We start from the raw sequence: 6,771 nt of genomic DNA on the forward strand, positions 1-6,771 counted from the left end.
CTATAATGTGGGTGAATATACACTTTATTCCAAGACTGGTCTAGGTTGCCTTCAGAGAGCAAGGATGAGTTAGAGCTCAAACTCTCTATGGGAAGGACCACAGAAGCCACCCCCCAGAGCTCCCATGTTTTAGACACACAGAAACAGAGACCTGGGTGGGGTTTAACGACTTTTCTAAGGTCATTGCAGGGTAACTGCTCAAACCGGTGAAGAATCCAAACCCCCCGGGTCATTCCCACTCTATCCCAGTGCTGCTGAAACAGAGACCAGGGATCCCTTTCCTGGGATTGTGTGTGGGGTTCTATTCCTTTAGCCTAAGAGTCATTTTTATTAACAGGAAGTCAAAAAACATGGAGCTAAACATGACCCTGGAGGTCAGCTGGTCTAACGTCATCTTACAGATGAGCGCACTGAGCGTTTCCTGGGGAGGGTTCTGAGCATGATAAATATGTCATACAATGAAATCGTATAGCATGTGGTCTTACTCTCTCTCAGGCTTTGTGTAAAATCATAAATCTGGGGGCACCTGGGTGGCTCAGTTGGTTGAGGGTCTGACTCTCAGTTTCGGCACAGGTCATGATCTCAGGGTTGTGAGATCGAGCCTCCCCACATGGGACTCACACTCAGACTAAGTGTGGGATGACTGGAATCCAGAGGAGAGCTTCCTACAGCCTTCAACCCTACAAGCCAGGTGACAGCTGGGTTGTGTCTTGAAGAACATGAGGAGATGATGCGGAAAGCATCAGGGAGCGAAGTGGAAGTGGGTCAGGGTGATTAGAGGCCTGGAGAACAGCCGGGGAAAGCTTGGGTCTGTGCAAGGGCTTGCCACACTTCGCGGACTGCTTGCTCTTCTCTTGGGGGCTCCTCAGAGCAGTAAGAGAAACAGCTGCTCCACGGCACTCATGGCCTTACAGTCTAAGCAAAAAAACAAAACCAAAAACAAAAATCCCAACCCCAAACAAAACAAAACCCAAAACTAAAAAAACAAAAATAACAAAAACCCCACAAGCAATAACAAAATTTTATTCTGACAGTTACTGGCATTGAAAAAGTGTAGGTGGGATCACACGGGATTTTTTTTTTTTTAAAGATTTTATTTATGTATTTGACAGACAGAGATCACAAGTAGGCAGAGAGGCAGGCAGAGAGAGAGGAGGAAGCAGGCTCCCTGCCGAGCAGAGAGCCCGATGCGGGGCTCGATCCCAGGATCCTGAGATCATGACCTGAGCCAAAGGCAGAGGCTTTGACCTACTGAAACACCCAGGCGCCCCCACACGGGTTTTTATCAAGCTCATGGGGGGCATTGAGAGCACTGGACTTTATTCTTATGTCCTGCAGCCAGGGGCCAGGTAGGAAATTGCTTTATTAATTCAAGCCAAAAGAATTCATTAACGTTAAATTTTTTAATCTCTTGCTGGTGAGAAAAACGGATGCTCAGAGAAGCTGAAGCAACCTCCCCAGAGGTACGCAGGTAGCAAGCAGGGAGGAGACGGCAGGCTGCCTGCCTCAGGGCAGCTCCCTGGATGGGGGTGTCCAGAGCTAACGTAGAGCAAGGGAGGATGACCAGCGAGGACAGATGTGAGGGCTATCTCAGAGGCAGATTTTTGAGGACTCAGGTGTGGGGTAAAACAGAGAGAGGCATCTGGAACTGTCCAAAGTTTCTGGCCTGGACAGTGAGAGGTGGTGGCATTTGCTGTGGTGGGGAAAGGAAGGAGCCGGAGAAAGGAAGGGAGCACGGGCTGTGTCTGACACAGGGCAGAAAAGGGTCGATGACATGGGGAGCCCACAGCCCCCGGCAGGTGTGCAAGAGTGAGGCAGGGCATCTGGTGAAGGGTATTGGGAAAAAGGTCCAACCAAGCAGGCCAGGTCATTTTAGATGAGGATAAAAGCACTTTGGGCAGGTGATGTTACAAGGGAGAACATACTAGAGAGAAGAAACAGACAGGGAAGCAGGAGGTTATATTGAGGGAGAGACAGAGGCAGATTTTGGTGAAGGTGTGCCCACCATCCATGACCTTGAATGGCAGGCAGAGTGAGGCACTTTGGGCTGAGGAGTAGAAATCCTTGGCTGGGCTTGGGGAAGGGAAATCTGTCAGGTTGATCTAGGTTGATTTGGGATGAGTAGAGAATGGAACTGGGGAGACCAGCTAGGAGGGTTTGCAATGGTGCATCGGGGAGGGGGCAGAAGCCTGGATTGGGTGGGGACACGGATGTGGGACAGAAGAAGGAAGTGTGATGAGATCAGTGCACATGGGGTTGATATGCTTTCAGAACAGTTGTGAGACTAAAGATGAGGAGGTCGTCCAAGATCATTTTGAAAGTTTTGAGCATGGGTTGAAAGAATTCAGTTCGGTTTTGGCAATGCTGACTTATGACAGCAATCACCTCTCTAGGCAGTGTGGCCCAGAGGCAGGTTGAAAGTTAGTCCAGAGAAAGTTCAAGACCAGAGGTAAAGTCTTGGGGTCGTCCTCCTGGGGGTCATAACTGAAGTCTTGCCAAGGGCTTGCGTTGTTAAGGGCAGAGTGGACAGACACAGAGCAAAGGGCTGGAAACAGCCTTGTGGTGCAGCCCATGAATAGAGGAGGTGGTGGAGGGGAGAATTGGGGCAGAATTAATTCTACTAATAAAATCAGGTATGGGGTGCTTGGGTGGCTCAGTGGGTTAAGCCTCTGCCTTCGGCTCAGGTCATGATCTCAGGGTCCTGGGATCAAGCCCCGCATTGGGCTCTCTGCTCAGCAGGGAGCCTGCTTCCCCACCCCCCCACCCCCCACCGCCTCTCTGCCTACTTGTGATCTCTGTCTGTCAAATAAACAAAATCTTTTTAAAAAAATCAGGTACAACTCCAGGAGGAGACATGGGAGAAGACCCCAGCTGGGTCTGTAACGGATTGTACACGAGACAGCACACGTATTTTTGCTGCACGAAGGTCATGGACTCCTATCCTATACTCTGTAAAGGTCACAGCTATTGAACAATAGACATGTTTTATTATTTTTTTTCAGGGAAATGATTTTTCTATTACTCTGCTTCTGCACCAGTAGTTTCGTATATATGTGAAACCCATTGTTTGGGGGGGGGGGGAAAAAGACTTTTCCAAGTACTAACAGAGACCAAAAGAGAATATGGCAAACAGCAGATTTGGGAGGTATTAGGTTCTGACCCAGCACATCCAGGTTGTTCCGAGGGCCTGATAGGTTTCCTCCCAAAGGGCAGTAGGGCTCTTCACAGCAGGGCCTCAACGGTGGGATAGCTTCTTTGGGTCTCTGTGCGGGCTTCCCTCCTCCAAGGATTGGCCTGGCTATTTCCACTTGACTGGCTTCCTTCTGCCTGCCTCACACAGGAGTCCCTTCTCTGGCATTTGGCATCTGGAATCCAGACAGGAAGGCTGTCCACGCTGGGCCTGTGTCCTCTTCTCCTTCGCTCATCGTGAGTGATGTCTCATCTTGGTCAGTGACCCTAGGAATCATGTTGGTCTTCCAATGAGACCTTGACTCTACTCGGGGCCAAGAGTAGAGTGACAGGTTAAAGAGAGCACAACCTTAGAAAGGATGAAATAACACGGTGTGGGCTTGGGATGTCTGAGAGCACAAGGCAGGGTTCTCCCAGAGTCAGATGTAGCCAACATTGTCGCAGTTGAGAAGACTGGGACAGAGAAAGGTCCTCTGGAAAATGATAAGGGCACCGGTGGGAAGGAAGGATTGATCAGAGCGACCTCAAGGGGTTTCAGAGGGAGTGTGGAGGCAATGGAAACTGGAGGCATCTGATCTCTCCTCTCCTACCTTGGAAGAACTGTGATTCCTTCTTTCTTCCTCATCCCATACAGTGTGGTTCCCAGTCCCCACTCCGGTCACTAGTCTGGGTGGGACAGCCAGGCAGAAGGGAAGCCTCCTGTCCCTTCCGGCCTCACTGCCCTCTGCCTTTCTGAGCACCAACCAGCTCCTGAGGCCCGTTTGGAACGTGTGTCCTGGTCAGGGTTTCCATCTTTTCCATCTTTCCCTCCCTTGCGAGCCCTGCTTTCTCTACCTTTGCCATCCTGTGGAAGGCCTAAACCAGGTCTTTGAGTTCAGCTGCACAAGGACAGGAAAATCACAAGGGGGGAAGAAAAGGTGCAAACATAAATGTTCATTTGCTTCTGTTTTGGAACCACTTTTGTCGCAAGGGCCGTAGAGCAAATTGAATAACGTATACCAAATGATGGATTTTCAGGCTACGGATCTTAACGTCTTTCTGAACCCAAGCTGGTTTCCCCATCTACCAAACATGCCACTTTTACTCCCAGGACTACTAAGCCTCTTCTTGGTGAGGACATTACAAAGAAGAGACTGTGTCCAGGCTTCCCTGTGGAATTCCACAGGAGTATGACAAGAAGAGTGTTCATGACTCAGCCTCGCTATTGCAGGAAGTTTCAGGATGGGTCCCGTAGTGGACTGTCTCTTTCCTCCGAGAACCTATTTTCAAGATAACTCTGTCTCTTACTCCCTGTGCTTTAGTGCTGTGGACATCCTTGTGGCTCTGTTTTTTGGTAGAATGCCGGGTCTTGGGTGACAGGCCTACGTCTGAGGTAGCCACTCATGGAAATAGGATGCAAAAGATTTGGATTCTAGATTCTGATGCTAATGCATATTATGACCCTAGGTAAGCCATGTCGCTTCTCTGGGGCTCAGTTCTGTCAGCCACAAGTAAAAGGCATGGGTAAGATCAGTGAGGTACTGGTAGATCTTTAACAACCAGCTCTTGGTGGTGGAAGAGGGGAAAAAGGAGCCCTAATTTGTAGTGTTTGTTAATTTCTGTGGTGTGACTATCCCACCAAAGTCAACGGGCTCATAAATTTCCTAAAAATTTAACAATGGGCTCGGGTGAGACAGTACCAGTCAGTCCCAACTTTGGATAAGATCAATGATACACATATTTTAATCCTGAAATTCTTTTATATTTAGATCTAAAAGTCCCTTTTGGCCTTAAAATGCTACTGACATTGGATGATGTTTTAGAAAAATCGTCAGGCTACATCCAAAACCTAATTCACAGGACTCACTTGCTGCGTAAGTTCATTGGCATCCTGATTGAACCTGGCTTTGGTCCAGATTCAGAGCTATCCTCCCTCCCTCTTGAACAAACAGTTCTGATATGAGGCCTTTGAATTAGAAGAGCTCTGAGGCTATCATGGCCTGGGAGTTGGGACCTTGGGTCTTGAAACTGCAGGAGTCATTCTAGAGTCGTTCCTGACTTCACTCGAGTGGTGGGATGGGTTATGATTCATCACCATGTGATTTCAGCCACTGTTTCCCAGGATGCCTGGAAGCAAGGAAGGCCTGAGAGCATGGAGCAGACAGAGGAGAAACAGGGAGGAGGAGAAAGGGACAGGCCTAGGGTAGGGCCCCTGCTGAGTCGTAAGCGGGTGTGAGTCACTCCCGTCTCCCTTGGCAGCCACACCTTTGGCCCAAGTTCTGAATGCCAGGTGGAGAATTTGCCTACACCGAGCTCCCTTGATCAAGTCAGAACAGGTTTCCTGAGAGAGCATTCCCATTAAATGAATGGAACCAAAATAAGCTGATCGCTCTTGAAATGCGGTTTATGTATTTTTTGTTGTTGTTGTTGTTGTTGTTGTTTGTTGTTCCTAAGAGGACCCTGAAAGTGTAGAAGAGAGAAAAGAGGAAGAAGCATACTTTGACATCCGGGAGGCTGGAGGTCGGTGGAGGGGGGGAGGTAGGGGGAAAGGGTGGAGGGGTGGGGTGAGGGGGTGGGGGTTTATATTATCCATTCATGCCCTCGCATCCTTCCAACCAGCTTGCTCAACACGCCAAGCTGAGTGCAGTGAGGAGGGTAATGGGCAGGAATCTTCAAGAGTTACCATAACACGATCAAAATCTTTTCCATGTGTGTGTGTGTGTGTGTGTGTGTGTGTGTGTGTGTGTGTGCGCGCGCGCGGACATGCATGCATGCGTGTATGCAACTGCTACCGAATTAAGAAGAAAAGGTCTAGGGGAGCCCGGGTGGCTCAGTCAGTCAAGCCTCCAACTCTTGGTTTTCACTCAGGTCGTGATCTCATGGGTCATGGGATCGAGCCCCACATGGAGCCCCACGTCGGACTCTTTGTTCAGTGGGGAGTCTGCTTGAAGATGCTCTCCTCTGCCCCTCCCTGCCACTGCCTCTCTAAAATAAACTAAAAATCTTAAAAAAAAAAAAAAAGACAAAGAAAAGGTCTAGAAGGGAAAGACTTGGCATAGGACTAACTTGAAACCCTTGGGATCACACCTCACATCTATCAGGGTGCTACCATCAAAAACAAAAACGAGGGCTTGTGAGGATGTGGAGAAAGTGGAACTAGAAAACGTAAAAATAGGGTGCAACCACTGGAGAATTAGTATGATGAGTCCCGAAAATACTAAACACGGACTCACCGCATGACCCAGCAATTCCATTGTAGGACATAGGTCCAAAACAATTGAAAACAGGATCTCAAAGAGATATTCGTACGCCCGTGTTCACAGCAACTTTATTCACAATAGCCAGAAAGCGGAAGCGCGCAAGTGTCCGCTGATAGGTGAAGAGGTAAACAAAATGTGGTCCATACCTACAATGGAACTTACTTAGCTTAAAGAGGAAGGAAACGCTGACACGGGCTAGGACACGGGGGAGACCTGGGGACATTACGCCACATGAAAGAAGGCAGTCACAAAAAGACAAACACTGTGTGGTTTGTCAAACACTGTGAGACAAACACTTACAGGGAGGGCCTAGGGGACTCAAATTTCACAAAGATTGCAGAGT

This window comes from Meles meles, chromosome 5 (genome assembly GCF_922984935.1).
Source record: "Meles meles chromosome 5, mMelMel3.1 paternal haplotype, whole genome shotgun sequence".
NCBI classification, from domain to species: Eukaryota; Metazoa; Chordata; class Mammalia; order Carnivora; family Mustelidae; genus Meles; species Meles meles.